At 59.4% G+C, this 16,002-nt stretch overlaps 1 protein-coding gene across 2 annotated transcripts in view; it reads right to left on the bottom strand.

Annotated features, from left to right (window-relative positions):
• RBFOX3 (RNA binding fox-1 homolog 3) overlaps positions 1-16,002 on the bottom strand; it is a 393,881-nt gene that overhangs the window by 296,222 nt on the left and 81,657 nt on the right. The window lies entirely within an intron of this gene.

The following is a 16,002-nucleotide window of genomic DNA, read 5'->3' as shown; positions in this document are numbered from 1 at the left end:
AATTAGGTGTTTGGGATTAGCAGATGGACACTACTGCATATAAAAGAGATACACAAGGCCCTACTGTCTAGCACAGGGAACGAGATTCAATTGCTCATAATAACCTATAATAAAAAGAGTATGAAAAAGAATATATATGTACAACTGAATCACCATTTTGTACACCAGAAACTGACACAACATTGTAAATCAACTATACTTCAATTAAAAACAAAAAAGGAACACCAAGTTAGAAGACAGGAGGGGAGTACAGAACAGGTGCTGAGAGGGCACACCTGGGACGCTCCAGGAGCTGGTGGGAGAGAAAGGAGGAACAGGGAGGGCCCCCAAAGAGAGGGGAGGCGAGACTGCAAAATACCGCAAAAGCCCAAGGAAGGAGCAGTCACGGAAGGAGGGCATCAGATGCTTCAAAGAGGTCCAGCAGGACTGGACTCCAAGGGAGCCGGGCGACCCCACCCGCCCAGGTGAGACTCGCTGCCTCCATGTAAGGCTGCCAGCTCCGTCTCGTCTCGTCCTCACGTGGACATCATGCTCTGATGAGAGGGCTTCCCTGACCACCCAAGCTAACGTGCCCCAGAAGGGCATCCCTGAGCTGGTGTCCCTGGCCTGCAAGATACGACAGAGGGCAGGAGAAAGGGGAGGGGTGTGAGGAGGGGGCTTTGACCCTTTACTGGGCATGGACTGTGGGCAGCGCCCAGGGAAGCAGCGCGAGGGCAAGCCGTGGGGAATGGGCCGGCCCACCCCCCCACCCCGCCCCAAATCGCAGAGGCTGCTCTGTGGACAGACGGCCTGAGAGGTGGGGCAGACATGGCCGGCTCCAGGCTCACCCCTGTGCCTGCCCCTCTCCCTAGTTCTGATGAAAAGCACTGGCCTCCAGCTCTGCGACCCTGGGCTGGGGGATGCAGGGGCAAAGGGAGGTGTAGAGGCGGGACAGGGGATGGAGCTGTGGGAAGGGGAGAGGATACAGGGGGCTGGCACAGGGCGCTGGCACAGGGCGCAAGGAGACGTGGGTGGGACACAGGGGGCTGAGACATCTGGAGATGGGCGCATTGGAGGAGGGGGTGCAGACTCGGGGGAGGGGACAGAGGAAGTCAGGTCAGAAGGAGTAGAGGAGGGGGGCCGGGGGGATGGGAGAGAGGGGGGTGTGGGGGAGGGGAGAGGCCTTGCGGGGGGAGCAGGGGGTCCTTGACCACAGCTGCTCAGCCCCGCGCAGCTGGCCCGGCCGACGGTGCAGCACAGGCTGCGATCAGGAGGAGCTCTCTCCCACCTTCCTCGGCGCCATCCGGCATCTGCGTGGCAGAAACAGGGCATCTGGTCATAGGATTTTGATGTCGAACCGCTGACATCTTCTCTCTGAGACTGGCTTTACATCACACGTGGAGGGGGCCAAGACCCTAACAGGATTTTAACTTTTGGGAAGTGGAGAGGATGGAGAGTGCTGAAGGGGGACTCCTGGGGTCCCTTCTCCCCAAGGAGGACACTTCAGTGCCTGTAGGGACCGGCGCTTCAGGGCGCCAGTGAGAGGGGTGCTGGGGACTTCTGAGTGGGTGCTGTGGCCTCTGGGTCATAAAAAGCCAGCAGGCCTGGATGAAGACTCATTCCTTGGCGTCGAGTTGCAGGAACCAGAATGACTGCCTCCCGTGAGGCCCCTTCCGGACCCAGGGTCCCTGGGGTCCCTGGATCTGGCCCCAAGACCTCCATTCTGTTGTGCACTCAGAGGTCCGGGGTTTTGCCTGAGCCTGACTCTGTCTCCTGGAAGGTTTTTTAAATGCTCCCTCTGTTAGGGAAGCTAGGAGGCAGCGTGTCTGTCCACAGAGCAATGTCCTCCCTCCCAGGACACAGTGAATGCATCAGAGAAATAACTTAAAATGGTGACATGCTTTAAAATAAATATATCCCTAGCTACTGTCACCATATGTCCTTTGCACAAACATTCTGAGAACTCCCCGAGCGCCCTGCTGTGGGATAATTCGGCCACCAGGAGAAAGCTGCCCTGGTCCTGGCATGGGCACCGGTTCTCGGCCACCCCACCTCCCCTGGGCACAGGAGGCGAACGGGGCAGACACAGCAAGAGGGATTTGCGGCAGAAACAGCGCCCAGAAGGGTTTCTTGGCAGGACATGGCATTAAATGCCACCAGAGCAAGATGTCACATGTCCCTTTTCTCGACAGCCTGGGGGCACAGTGATGCCCACCTCGGAGCCTCCCATGTAAGGTCTCGGGTATTCACAAGGTTGTCACTTGAATGCCAAAGGCCCATCTGCCCCCACAAGTCAGGGGCTCTTGAGAACAGCACCGGCCACAGAGCAGGACGCGGGCGCCTTCCTGGGTGACCGCGTGGAGGCAGGGTGACGAGCTGATGACCTTGCCTGGCCGTCTCCTGCCAAGGACCCTTCTCCTGGCTACCTGCCCCTTTGCGGCCCCCTCCCAGCCAGGCCATTATCTCAGAGGAGCTGGGCTCTCCTGGGCCTGCACTGGCTGTGGCTGTCATGAGAGTCCCGCCAAGGCCAGACCTAAACTCTGGGTTCACCTGCCTGCAACACATCAGCCCCCTCGGCACTTCAGCCCCCTCTGCTGAATCAGGAACTTCCTGGGGAGATGGGGAAGTTCCCTGTCTCAGCCTACATGACGTTACACAGGTTCGTACATTTGTCAACACTCTTCGGCCGAAGATGTGTGCATTTCATACTATGTAAATTACTCTCAAGTTTTCAATTAAAAAAAAAAGTCCCCTCCTGGACTGACAATAGATCGCAAGTCACAGTCGCCGTCTCAAGTCCCTGCAGCTCGCCAGAGCCCGATCAATACATCTGGGAAGAAGCAATAATCAGAGTAATGATTCTGCAGGTGTCCCACACTCGCCCCAGGGGACTACCACCAGCAGTGACAGGAGGGCCACCGCCGCCAGCATGCCATCACCCCCAGCCTCGGTCTGCCCTCTGCTCGCCCCCTCCCTAGCAGTGAGAAGGAAGGGGGGCAACATGACAGCACAGGAGGTGTCCCAGCCCCAGACCCGCCCAGGCCGCCCCGCACGCTGGGAGCGGGGACTGGCGTCCAGGCCGGCCTCCCCGGGGGAGTCCCAGAAGAGGTGGCGAGCTATTTCCAAGCCTGAGTCAGAAGAAGCCTCTTATGTTTCCACAGTTCTCTTGGGCCCCTGGTCCCAGGAGGGGATAAAAGACACAGAAAGCAGGGCTGCCCCAGCTCCGCCCAGCCTGGAGCAGGGCCACTGAATCCATCTGCAGACCCACAGAGGAGCCCAGCCAAGGTCAGCCGACCCCCCAGTGGACCCAGGGACTGGTGAGCAATGAAGAGGAAGAATTCTTGTTTGAAGCAACTGACTTTGGAGGTAGTTTGCAGGGCAGCAACCGCTAACGGATACAACTTTTCCCCTTCCGTTTCCCTCTCCCCTTCTCCCTCTGTCTGTGTCAGACGCTGTGTAACTTGTAGTGACGTCGCTCCTACAAAGCCAGAGAAGGAAAGACTTCTGCAGGCAGATCATGTGACGCCTCGATTCCCTGCCGACGACCCCGCTTCCCCACTGGAAACGGGGAGCGACAGCGCAGCTCACAGCCCCAGCCGAGGCGTGACCACCGAGAGAGTTCAGCCAGGCTGTCCACGGCCTGGAGCGGCAGAGCCCAGTGCTGGGGATTTGTCTGTCTGTCTGTCTGTCTGTCTACTTTGAAGTCGAGGTAATGCAATTTTCAGAATCCCCAGGGAGCTGGGCTCTCGGGTGCTGGGGAAGAATGATTTGTCATGGGGATTGCTGCCCAGCGGAGACGAGGGCCGTGGCGGAGGGCGTGCGGCGGCCGCCCGCCCGCGCGCCAGGGGCTCCACGCGGCTCGCCTGCGTTAGTCACTTCCCCTTCAGGCCCGCTGCGGGGGGGCCGAAGGGCGATTTGCCACTGTTATGACAACAAAAAGTAAAATTGGGTCAAACCTGAAAGGTATTACCTTCCTCCAAGCGGCGAAACGCACGAGAGTAACGAGGTCGGTAAGCGGCACCCCTCGGCCGCGCGAGCCGCGGTGAAGACAGGCCGGCCGGGTCGGTGGGCGGCTCCGGCCGCCCCGCGCCGCGACCCCACCCCGAGGCGGAGGGGCCTGGGCGCCACAGCGCGCCGACACCAGAGACTCTCTGGCCGGAGAGACGGGGTATCTGACGCGCTTGGGAACCCTCCCAGCTACCAAGGAATGGGGACGTCCAAGGGCCAGGAAACTGGACCCCCTGGGGACAGCCCTCTCTTGCTTCCCTGTCACCTCCCTTGCCGACCTCTCCTGGTCATCCTCATGCCCACCCACGAGTGTGAACCCGTGAGAGCCCAGGGGCTGAGGATTCGCCCCAGCTCAGCCCCTCCCTCCACGGAATCCTAGCATTTAACTGTCGCAGACACAATGCCAATACCTTGAATTTGCATAACGTGCCCTTCTCCTTATAAATTATTGATTTGTATTCCAGGCGCATGCACACACCCCGCCTGGAGCCCATCCTTCAAAGCCTCACTGTCAACAGGCTTCAAATTGGACCCATCATCTCAGGTTATACAGTATTTATAAACTGACCTGTCCCATCACGAGGAGTTATTCTTAGAAACCACCCTGCCTCATCTCAAGGGAGGGGAGAGGGAAACAGAGGGACACTGAGAGAAAGAAGGCTTCCTTCCAGAACTGATTTTATTTCCCACTTTTGTGACAGTTACCATTAAAACAGTGGGTGGGGTGTGTCGGTAAAGCTGTGGACATGCCAGTGTCCCCTGACGAGGGTGAAGTGGACAGAGACGGAGGGAGGTCAGAAAACCCATGTCATCGCCCCCATTCACAAGCCACGTGACCACCAGGCACGTCCCAGTGAGCCTTGCCGGTAAGCCTCAGTGCCTTCATCTGCACAATGGGGCTAATGTAACCTTCGCACAGGATGGGGAGAATGGAGTGAGACTCGCTACCTGGAAGGGCTTTTAAAACATTAAACTCTCTTCTGACACCTGCTGTAACACAGCTGAACCTTGAGGACATCACGCTGAGTGAAATAAGCCAGTCACGAGAGGACAAATACTGTCTGACTCCACGTGTACAATTCCACCGGTGCCCCTTTGCTACAAGCAGACGTAGGGCAGTGCGAGCCTCTGGCAGCCTCCGGAGCTGTGTGGTCCAACAGAAACACTGTGTGAACTTCCTTTATAATTTGACATTCTCTAGTAGCCATACATAAAAACAATTAAAAGGAACAAGTGAAAGTAATTTTTATGATTTTTCAATTTAACACAGTCTATTCAATATAGTATCATTTCAACATCCATATAAAAATGAACTGTGAGATTCTAGCTCCTTTGTCCTGCACTGAGGCTTTGAGTTCCGTGTGCATTTTCCATGTACACGGCAGCTCAGCCCACCTGGCCACACTTCTGTGCCCGACAGCCAGTGCGGCCGTGGCTGCCACACTGGCCGGGCTTCCTCCTGCAGCCCCGCAGCTGAGGAGAAGTGGGACCCACTGGGTTTGCAGTGGTAGACCAAGACAATCAGATGAGAGGGAGCAGGGTTGCCCGGTCCTGGGGGCTGACCAGCAGGAAGGACCGGCCTCAGCCTGACTCCCACAAACTCCTCCACGGCCAGCTGTCAGAACACAAGCTCTCTGAAGGAAGGCGCTGGCCCTGTGGGATCCAGAGGGGTACGGTGGGGTCAACAGGGGCTCCCGGGCCAGGACAGGGCATAAAACCCTTCATCGAGAGCTAGAATCCAGCAGCCCCTGTCATGAGCACCCATCTTAGTGAAAGAGGACGCATGGGGTGGGGTGCCCAGACCTCTCTTCTTGAGCTCCTGAGACCCTCCCCCGACAGAGCTCCTAGGACTGGGGTCTGAGGGAGGTCAGCCCCCCCCCCCAGGGGCTGCCTGCATGTTAAGTACTCATTCACCAAAGCTTTTATGACACAACATGTTTCCCAACTGGAAGGTGGCAGAGGAGGAAATGAGAGGGAACCATCCGTAACAGAGTCATCTACTAACAGCACAGATTTAGAAACCAAGCTTCTCCCTTGCCAAGCCAGAGGACAGCCACGGAGAGGAGCCCCTCCAATCTCACGCGGCCCGCCTCCTACCAAGGTGGTGTGTTTTGTTATGACACGGGGTTGAGTCTCTGCTGCCATTAATGGGTGGCTCAAAGGAAGAAGTCTATCCTCTCCCAGAAGCCAGAAGTCCGAAGGCAGCTTCACGGGGCTGAAGTCAAGGTGCAGCAGGGCTGCACTCCCATCAGGGGCTCTGGGGGGCTCCTTCGTCTGCCTCTTCCAGCTTCCGGTGGCCCCAAGCACTCCTTGCCTTGTGGCCACACCACTCGGTCTCTGTCTCTTTCGTCACATGGCCTTCCTTCTGTTTGTGTGAAATCTCTCTCTGCCCTCCTCTTGTAAGGACGTCTGGGGTTCATCTGGGGCCCACCTGGATACTGGAGGGTCACCTCCCCATCACAGGATCCTTAACTTAATCACAGTCTGTCCCTCCTTGCCACGTAAAGTGAAACTCCCAAGTTCTAGGGATTTGGGAACCCACCGTTCAGCCAACCACAGGTACCATGCGACACCAGCACCGTACGTCACATGTATGTGCACGTGGGGATCAGGCTAGATTCAAGGAGGTTAGGTTAGGTTAGACAGATTCATTCCCTGGTGACAAAGCTGGCCACTTGCCACAGGACATCGTTCTTGGGGAGGTGCCAGCTTTGCCTACTGAAGGCCAGTGCCTGGCAGGTGAAGGGCCCCCTGGCGGGAAGCTGCTGCTCAGCGTCCCCACAGCTCCGGCTCTGAGACCAGGGTGGGCGGAGAGGCACCCCAAAGCCATCCTGGGGGGGCACCACCAAAGGGCTCTGTATCATCAGCTGTCGGCTTCGCCACCAGCACCACTGCAGCTGAGGGTCTGCAGAAGACACTGCCCGGGCCCTGCCCTGTCTCCTCTCCCTCAACATTTCAGTGCCCAAATGGCCTACTGCCTGGGGCCTCTCCCAGTACCAATTCTTTATCAATCAGTGTCCACTCAGGAGGCAAAAACCACACCTCCATTTTGCCTCAAAATTATAGGGGATGCTTAATATAAAGAATGATGAACTGTTACAGGGATCTGAGATAAAGGGGATTGGCTAGTGAAAGGTAAAGAGAACTCCAGAAATATGAGAAAAGCAGGTATGAGGGTCCACCATTACTTCTGCGTCTGAGCAGGAAGAGCCCCCGAGGAAGGGGATCCCCCTCCCTCACCCCCAGGCTGAGATCTAGACATTGTGGGGAGGGCACAGCTGTGTCCCTGCAAAGAACTGCCAGCGCCTGCCAGGGCCCGGAGACCTGGAGTCCGGGAATCACACCCTCTGAGCAGCCTCGAGAAGGAATGGCAGAGGTGGGTGTACACATACCCCAGATCCCTCCCCATGGTGGGAGAGCCCTAGGGGGCACGTTCACGCCGGCACCCAGAGTCCCAGCGGGATAGGCCCCAGCTGCCCTGGAGGCCACGGGCCGCTTCTCTCCCTGGCCCCCTCCCCACGTCCCTTCCTCCCCATCACCACCGGCCTTGACCACTTATCTCGGAGTCTGCTCCTGGGAGCCCCCAGACAGAGACACAGGCACAGCCAGAACACCAGGGAGGTGCAGCGTCCGGGACGAAGTGCACTTGAGGATGTGACCAGCGCTGGATCGCTTGAACGACCCATGGGGTTTAGACGGGCATTTTGACAGTGAAACTGATCTGTACCACTGCCATCCACTACATGCTTCCTAAGCGCAAGGAAGAGGTGCTGAATGCTTCACCTGCAAGTCTCACTGATCCCACACAACCAAGAGGCTCTGCCATTGCCCCTGCTTCACGGTTGAGGAAACCAAGGCTGAGGGCACGTCTCGGCCAAGGCCACACCACTGGCAAGAGGCCAAGGGTGGACTCAAGCCCAGGTGACCCCACCCCCAACTCTCATCCAAACCAAACGCGTGAATGCTTACGGCCGACTTTGTGATGTTTCCAGGCCATGGAAGAAGATAACCAGAGAAAGCCGGCATTCGAGGGAGAAAAGAGAAACCCAGAGGCGGAGTGAGGACATAGACACCTGAGATCCCGCAGACCCTGTGTGGCAACAAGAGTGACCCCGGTGTCTTCACGTGGAAGCTGCCTCCCTCCAGAGCAGAGCAGGAGCAGGAGGGCCCGGGGCAGCGGGAGGGACCAAGGATGCCAGCTTCCTGCCCAGCTGGACTGTAGGACCCTTTTGAGGACATGGAGGAGGTACGAGGACTCCCAGCTGTCACTTGGCTCCCGTGATCACTAAATCACGAATCACAGGAACGTTGGAGGAGCCGCTGCTTGGCCATCTGTCGTGGGGCATGGGGAAGGAGGCGCCCGCTGGGCAGGAAGCTGGCTTGGGTGACCTCCATGTCCTGGCCCATCCTTGGGTCCAGGTGCTGTCAGACTTCTCAAGCAGGGACCCAGGCAGCCCCCTGTTTCAGCAGCGGCTGCCCCAGCCCACAGAGCATCTCAGCCCAGTAATCAAAGACTGAGCCCGGACAGTGAGAGAAAGGCCAGGTCAAGGGCGGCGCGGACGGAGGTGCTGAGCTCGACCCGCCCCGGCTCCCTCCTGCCTGTCCCAGGTTGGAAAGTGGGGGAACGGATGGCATCTGCCAGCCCAGCAAGTCCTGGCAGGACAAAAGCATTGGGCCACGGGAAGGGAGGGTGGAAGAGCACAGTTCCCTGTGCTGTCCAGCTAAGGCCTCGGGACGGAGAGGAGCAGAAGCGTCCAGGCTTTCCCACCAGCCCTGCCACCACGGGAGGCCTGCAGCAAGGCGCTGAGCCTGCGCTGGCGTTCTGGGCTGGCACTGGCTGTCGGGCAGCTGCCCCTCGTCCCCCCACAGAAGTGGTCCGCACACCTCGTGGAACCTGAGGGAGGGGAGAGCAGAGGAGCCTGGCCCTGAGCTCCTGGCCGCAGAGCCAGGAGGCCAGTGAGCAGGGGGCAGCCCGGGGTCCGTGGGGGTGACCTCTCTGTCCTGCCTGCTTTTTGCCCCACATCTGCAGTCAGACGCTGTTACCTCGAGGCCTCAGCTCTTACTACAGACAGGCTGGGCCTATCAGACCCCCCAGTGCTCCCCGACCCTGGACAGGCCCAGGGATGCCCGCCCCCACGCCTCTGACAGCTCCACTGCCCACCGGGGTGACGTGAGGCTACAGTGCGCCCTGAACGCCTCACGCTGAGCAGTGACGCACCACTGGCTCCGAGTCCCGGGTCCAGAGGAGGCCCTCCACGCGGGGTAGACATCATCACTGCTTCTCATAAGCTGGCTGCATCCTGCAGCCCCTGGAGGAGATGTTCATGAAGTAACTCAATGCGAATGGTACCTTTCTAGAAGGTTCCAGAGGCTTCTCTAACTGCCACCCCATGGAGGCAGCAGGGAAACATCCTCTTTCCGTTACAGAGCAGAAAGGGAGGCATGGTGTCAGCACAGCCTCACAGAGCAGGCCCAGAAAATCTCCCATTTCCCTGAAAGACAGATTCGACCGGCTCCCACCCCACCCGACCAGGGCCTGAGACCCCCATCACGGAGACGGGGGGGAGAGAGAAAGCCTCAGACTCCAGAGTTTTGCCACCAGGACGCCCACCAAACAGCTGGGTTCTCCTCATCGAAGGCCGCAGACGGGCCCCGGAACCCTGGCTGCAGTTACCTCAGGAAAGGATCACAGCCCACCTGGATTTAAGCCGCACGGAACAGGCTTTCAACCTGGCTGGTAACAAGGACGCGGCAGACCTCAGAGGCCACGGTGAAGGCAGGTGGGCAGACAGGAGCGGGGAACAGGGTGGGAGAAGGGGTGGCAGGGTCCCTGCGGCAGGCGGATGTCATTAACCCCCAAGGGGGCATTCCCACAGCAACCAGGGTTGGTGGCGGATTTACCATTTGTCCACTTTTGCTGGAAAGGGGTCAGCAGTGAAAGTGTACAGGGTGACCACGCGGCTAGAGCAGGCAGGTGACACTGCTGCCGAGCTGGCTCCACTGGCTTGTCATGCCCTGTCCCAGTCTGGGGCCCCTGCCGGGGTTGGGGGCATCCTGTGCAGGACCCAGACCTCCTGCGCTGTGGGTCCCCCAGGACAGGCAGGTTGCCCTGACCTCACAGCCATGAAGCCACAAGGGGTCCCCTTCTCAGGCGAGGGGCCCCCCAGGGACGAGGCAAAAGGGCAGTGGGTGTCCACGTGGTGGTGTCGGGGCGGACAGGACTCGGCACCTTGTGTCCCTGTGTGGGTGGCCCCCACCAGGACATACGGGACCTTCGGAGATAAGACAGACCAGACGGCAAGAGAAGGGCCCTCTGTCCTTCCATCACCTGCTCAGCCTGGCCCCATGCCCCCTGCCGTCCCCAAGAGGTCACACTCAGATTACGAGGGTGTTTCTGTTCACCGCAACTACCTTCAGGTCCCCAAAGGCAGCGTAGGTAAGTAGGACCACCAAGAGGCTGACAGGGCCTCCTCCCCACCATGCCGTCAGCAAGAGTCCAGGGACCCACCCCTTCCCTTCCCTCCAGGCCTCCATCGTTCTGTCATTCCAGCCCCGCTGGGAACGCTCAAGCCAGAATCCAAGGCTGGGCTGACGGTGTGGGAGGTCCAGGCAGCACGGGGAGGGTCCTAATCAGAAGCAGGAGCCTGGGTCCCAGCCTGTGCTGCCACTGGCCCAGCGGCCCTGGGGAGGCCCACTCCGTCCCTCTCTGAGCCTCAGCTTCCCACCCGTCAGGACGGGCCCGCACTCGGCAATCAGCCAAGCCCCTTCCGTCCTCCTGCTGGGCCCGGAAGCCTAGAGAAAGGGGGCACTGCCAGACGTTTCCTAATAAGCTTACGTTACTTTTACAATCGGAGAAAAACAAACTTCGTGACAGGAGTAAATGGCAGGGAAGGCCATGAAACTGCCTCCAGGCCCCAAGGGGTGGTGTGAATGGCCTCACACAGCTCCAGGAACAGCCTGAAGTCAGCCCCGCCAGCCAGCCAGCCAGCCAGCCAGCCAAATGTTCTGCAGGGGACAAAGCAGAACTGCCTGGCGTGAACAGAGGAATCACGGAAAAGCCGCTGATCCTGTCCTGCGGGCAGGACGACCACGGCCACACCACGGGCAGGCCGGCAAGCCTCCTCGGAGCTCCAGTCTGAACCCCAGCAGGGCGAGCCCCAGCCTGCCAAGCCCCAGCCCGCCAAGCCCCAGCCCTCACTCTCCACGGTGGCCCCCCTCCTACCCACTGCCTGGCCTGGTGAGCACGCAGGACACGGGCAGGGGCGAGGAACGCGGCTGCTGCTGGCAGCCAGTCACCCCTACCCCCACCAATGACACGTTCATTTCTATGCGCTGTCAGCCCCACCGAATCCCATGACCTTGGCATTTGGGGGCCACGGGAGAAGGGCGCCGTGCATGCACAGCCCCTCCATCCAAGGCATCAATTAACATTCCCGTGCAAAGTTGGGGCTGTAATTACAGCAAGTGATTAACAGGCCGAGGTAGCCTGTCTCAGAGGGAGCAGATTAACGGCGCAGGTTGGGAGTGCCTGTGCTCACCTCGGAACCACCGGCGCGTCTTAAACAGGGGCCCCGGTGCCCTGCTAGCTGGTGACTAATGGAGGAGGTGAGAGTGGGGACGTTTCCCTGGCACCCGTCCCTGAGCCTTTTCCTCCTGGCCAGGTGCGGGAAAGGAGGGCGGCCAGGACTGGAGGCGGAGCACCTGCGAGCCCCAGGGACGGGGCAGGCCTCGCCCCTCCTCCTCCAGGACGAAGAGGAGCCTTGGGAGCAGCCTCTCAGCAAGGGAGAGGCGGAGGAAGGCCAAGCCCGCAGGACCCACATCCACTAGAAGCCAGGAAGACTCACCAAGCCGTGCAGAACCCAGGCCACCCCCAGCTCCCCCACCCCAGGCAACACTCCAGGCTCCACTAACAGGCAGAGGCTCCTGCCAGCATGGCCGCCCTCCAAGCAAGGGTCCCCAGGTCAAGCAGAACTCCTGCTCAGCTGGTGGAGGGGGCGGAGGTGGGGCTGGGGCACCTCCCAAGGATGAAGGGGGGGAGAGGGGAGGGGGAAGGAACCCTGCCCGTCGAACTGGGTGTTTTCAGGACCTTCTCAGATCCACACAGGGGTGTGTGTGTGTGCCTGATACACACCCGTGGGCTCTGAGAACAAAGCCAGCACGGGGAGCCCACGGGGGTCTCGGGTCTGCCCTGAGGGCTGGGGGCGGGGCGGGAAGGGCTAAATAGAGGAGGCGACCCCGAGAGAACCATGAAGTCAGCTGGTAATTTATCCACCAGGTAACAAGCGCCAGATGCACATCACCATGGACACGGCCACCATGATGCCCAGTCCTCATCCTCCTGGAGAAACGGCGCAGGCTGCTTGGCAGCCACGTGCAGGCTGTGTGGCCTTGGGTCTCCCTGGGCTTCAGATTCTCTGCTGCCCACGAACGACAAGAGTGCCCGCCTCGTAGGACACAGCACGCGTGTCAGCTCCTCACAAGCCCCCGTGGGCCGTCCCTCCGTGTCCAGCCGGGCACACACCCTAGTGGACCTCTGGGTGGGTCTTCCCGACTGCCCCTCGTCATCCGGTAACCAGATCACCCCGATGCTGGCAAATTACCATTCCTCTGTTCTAACCAAAACACCCTGTCCATCCTCGTGACACCATGACTGGTCCACGGGAGCACCTGGGACCTCAGCCAGCCCTTCCCAGGCCTTCCCTGGCATTTTTACTCACTGAAGGGCGGTAGGGAGAGACCCTCCACCCCCGGGAGCCGCTAGGCCTGCCTGAAGGGCACCCAGACCTGCTGAGGGCAGGCCTCCTCCCCCTCCAACCCGAACCGGGCAGAGAAGCTATCAGAACCTCCGCCCTTCACTGAGTGGCCACACCCAGGCACCTGGAGGCCAAGCTCACCCCACCCTCTCGACCACTCGAGCGGGCAGAGGTGGGAGCCTGCCACTCGGGACACTTGGCAACCACCCAGATGACCATCTGCACACGCAGAGCATGCTTGCACCAGTGTGTGCCCGTTACCTTACTGAGCCCCCGCGTAGAACCACAGGGTAGGTTCCAGAACGGCCCCACTTTACAAACCAGAAGGCCACCTGCACACAGCTGCACACGTCCTCCAGGTGCTCTGAACCAGCCAGGACCACACTGCACCCTCTTCCCTCCGGAAACTCAGCTTCCACCGAGGAGCTCACCTCCAGGGCCCCTGGACCAGCCTTGAGCCTAAGGTCCTGTGTGTCCACAGCCAAGAACATTTTCCCCAGGACAGCAGAGAGAGCTAGCGTGAGCTCTGGCCGCGCCAGCCAGCAGCCCCTGGGCGTGACCATCGCTCAACACAGCAAATGAAGAAAAACAAACTATTTCCATTGCCTAGACCTCTCCCGTCCCCACAGGGTTTAAGATGCAAAGTTACAAGGGCCAGGCACCGGGTTGAGGAGGAGCACGCAGCCAGCCACCCCTGCCCCTGGCCTCCCGCCGCTCCCTCAGCCCCACTACCTTCCCCAAGGGCCCCGAAGCCCCGCTTGCTTGAACACACAGAGGCTCTCTCAGCCTTTCCCTGTGTGCGTCTGTCCTGTCCCCCAAACACAAGGCCACAAGGCCAGGAGGCTACCCTGGAGGGACCTCCTCAGCAGCACACGGTGGGAATGGGGCAGAAGAGAGCGCTGGTCCAACGTGAGGTGTGGGATGCGTCTGCGCCTGGAGCACACGCAGCCTTTGGGGGCCCGCGGAGAAGTCCTTCCTGAGGGCCCTGCCGTCCTTCCTGAGGGCCCTGACATCCTTGCTCTGAACTGCAGGAGGGCACCTCACTCCGGCGTAAACCTGCCTTTCCCTCTGACGGCCCCCACTCCCATCCGAGCTCCTGCCAGCGTGGAGCCTGGGTAGACGATCCAAACATGGAGCCTGCCCATCTTCCCTCTGGCTCTGAGCCAACACCACCGAGCCACCTGAGGGCTCACCCCGCCCCAGGGGCCTGCCTCGGGCTTCTCCTGTGTGCCAGGCCCTGGGACAAATGAACGCTTTCTGCCCCACAAGCCTGTACTTCTGCCAAGGATGAGAGACATCAAAACGCAGAGGGCAGTGACCTGGTACTGTAGCGACCAGTACACGTCCCTCCCCGGCCCCCAGGACCACCATGAACCCCAGACCAAGGCTGGATACACCTTGGATGTAGCGCTGAGCTGGGAACTGTTGGCCTTGCGGCTTGCCACTCCCCCGCCACCCCCGGGCTCCATCAGCACCGTGTCCCTAGCAGGATTCTCAAGGAGTCAGAGGAGATTGGGTGTTGCAGAGTAGTTTCCACGGCTACCGACAGAAGTTTCCAGGCACAGTGGGTGTCTTGATTCCATCTGGTGAGGGTGGAGCGGGATGGCAAGCCACCAGGCAGGGCCAGGATGAGGCAGTGCCGGATAATAGCAACACGACGGGCTGTGGGAGCCAGAAGCCGGGGCCTCCAGGCTTGGTGCTGACCCTTCCAGAGGGACTTTGACCAGATCACCTGACTCCCTCAGCCTCGAGTTCCCCACATGTAAATGGAGGCTCCAGCCTCTCTTTATGGGTCTGTTGTGAGGATTAAATGAAGATGGACCAGTGAGAGCTGCTTCTTGCCTACTCGTGCCCCGGCCAGAGGGACCATGGCTCAAGGCTGGAAACAACCCCAGCTCTGCTGGAGCCCCGAGTGGGAGGTCATCCGGAGGGGCCGTGGGGCCCTCCTCCCGATGGCAGAGATGAGACGAAGGGGCAGGGGATGGAAACGCTCAGGTCACTTGGATGGGAAGCTCACACCAGCCTAGAAGGGGCCGTGGGCCCCGGACTGTCCCCAAACCCACCAGAACATCCATGTTCATCACTCATGAAAGGATACACCACACGTGGTCCACCCACACAATGGAACACTGTCCAGCCATGAAAAGGACTGCAGTGCTGAGAGAGGCTACCACATGGGTGACTCCTGAAAGCGTGAAAGAAGCCAGACACAAAAGGGCAAATACTGTGTGATTCCACTCGTGTGAGGTCCCTAGAAAAAGCAAACCCCTAGAACCCGGAAGCTGAACAGAGGCTTAGCAGGGGCTGGGGCGGGGGGCGGGGGAGTCATTGGCTAATGGGCAGAGTTTCACTTGGGGAAAATGAAAAAGTTCTGGAGATGAATGGCGGTGACGGTTGCACAGCAATGCGAATGTCCCTGACGCCACTGATGTGTACGCTTAAAAGTGGCTAAGATGGTAAACTGTATGTCACATGTATTTCACCACAATAAATCTCAAAACAAAGAGAAGGCAGCGTGCTGGACTCCGCAGGGGAGAGCGGGCTGCCGGCCACACGCTCACTACCTGCTTCAGCCACTGCGCACGGAGGGCCTGTTAGCACGACTCCAATAACCACCTCGGGAAGAGGGGCGGCGGAAACCCACCGGCCCACCCCGGCCTTTCTAAAGAGGCCCTGAAGAGGAAGGGCTGTGGGGGGAAGAACCCGCTGAGCTCCCGCGCTGGTGTCGGGGGCCAGTATCACCGCTTTTGTGGCATCAACAGTGACATCAGGAAATTTCCACTTCCAGACACATGACCCCCGTCCCGCCTCCCCACCAGCAGCTTCAGGAACCCCTCTGCTGTTCTCGACTCCACACCACAGTGCCTGCAGATGGCTGGCCTTCTTGAAGGCAGCTGGCCCAAGGTCTGACTGGGAATCGATCCTCGGTGCCGACGGGAGGCGGCCGGAGAGGCCTGACGAGCCTCCAATAATTACAAGGAGATAAGACAATCAGGTGTAATTAAACAGTGTCCATAGGCAGACCACTCAGCTGCAGCCTGTCCCCCGCCCCTCCTCCTTTTCCCCAAGACTGCAAAGTGAATTATCCTGTGAAGTCAGCAGAGGTTGAGCTATGGAAACAATTAAACAGAAATTAAATCTCATTCATTTATACTCCGAGCACAAAGTGGATCATGTAGGTTTTTTTCTCTCTCTCCTCTTTTCGCCCTGGTGTTAGAGAGGACTATTATGGGAAATTAATCACGAAGCAAAGCAATGAAAG

Source organism: Camelus dromedarius, chromosome 16 (assembly GCF_036321535.1).
Source record: "Camelus dromedarius isolate mCamDro1 chromosome 16, mCamDro1.pat, whole genome shotgun sequence".
Taxonomy (NCBI): domain Eukaryota; kingdom Metazoa; phylum Chordata; class Mammalia; order Artiodactyla; family Camelidae; genus Camelus; species Camelus dromedarius.
This window is presented reverse-complemented; position numbering and strand designations above follow the sequence as displayed.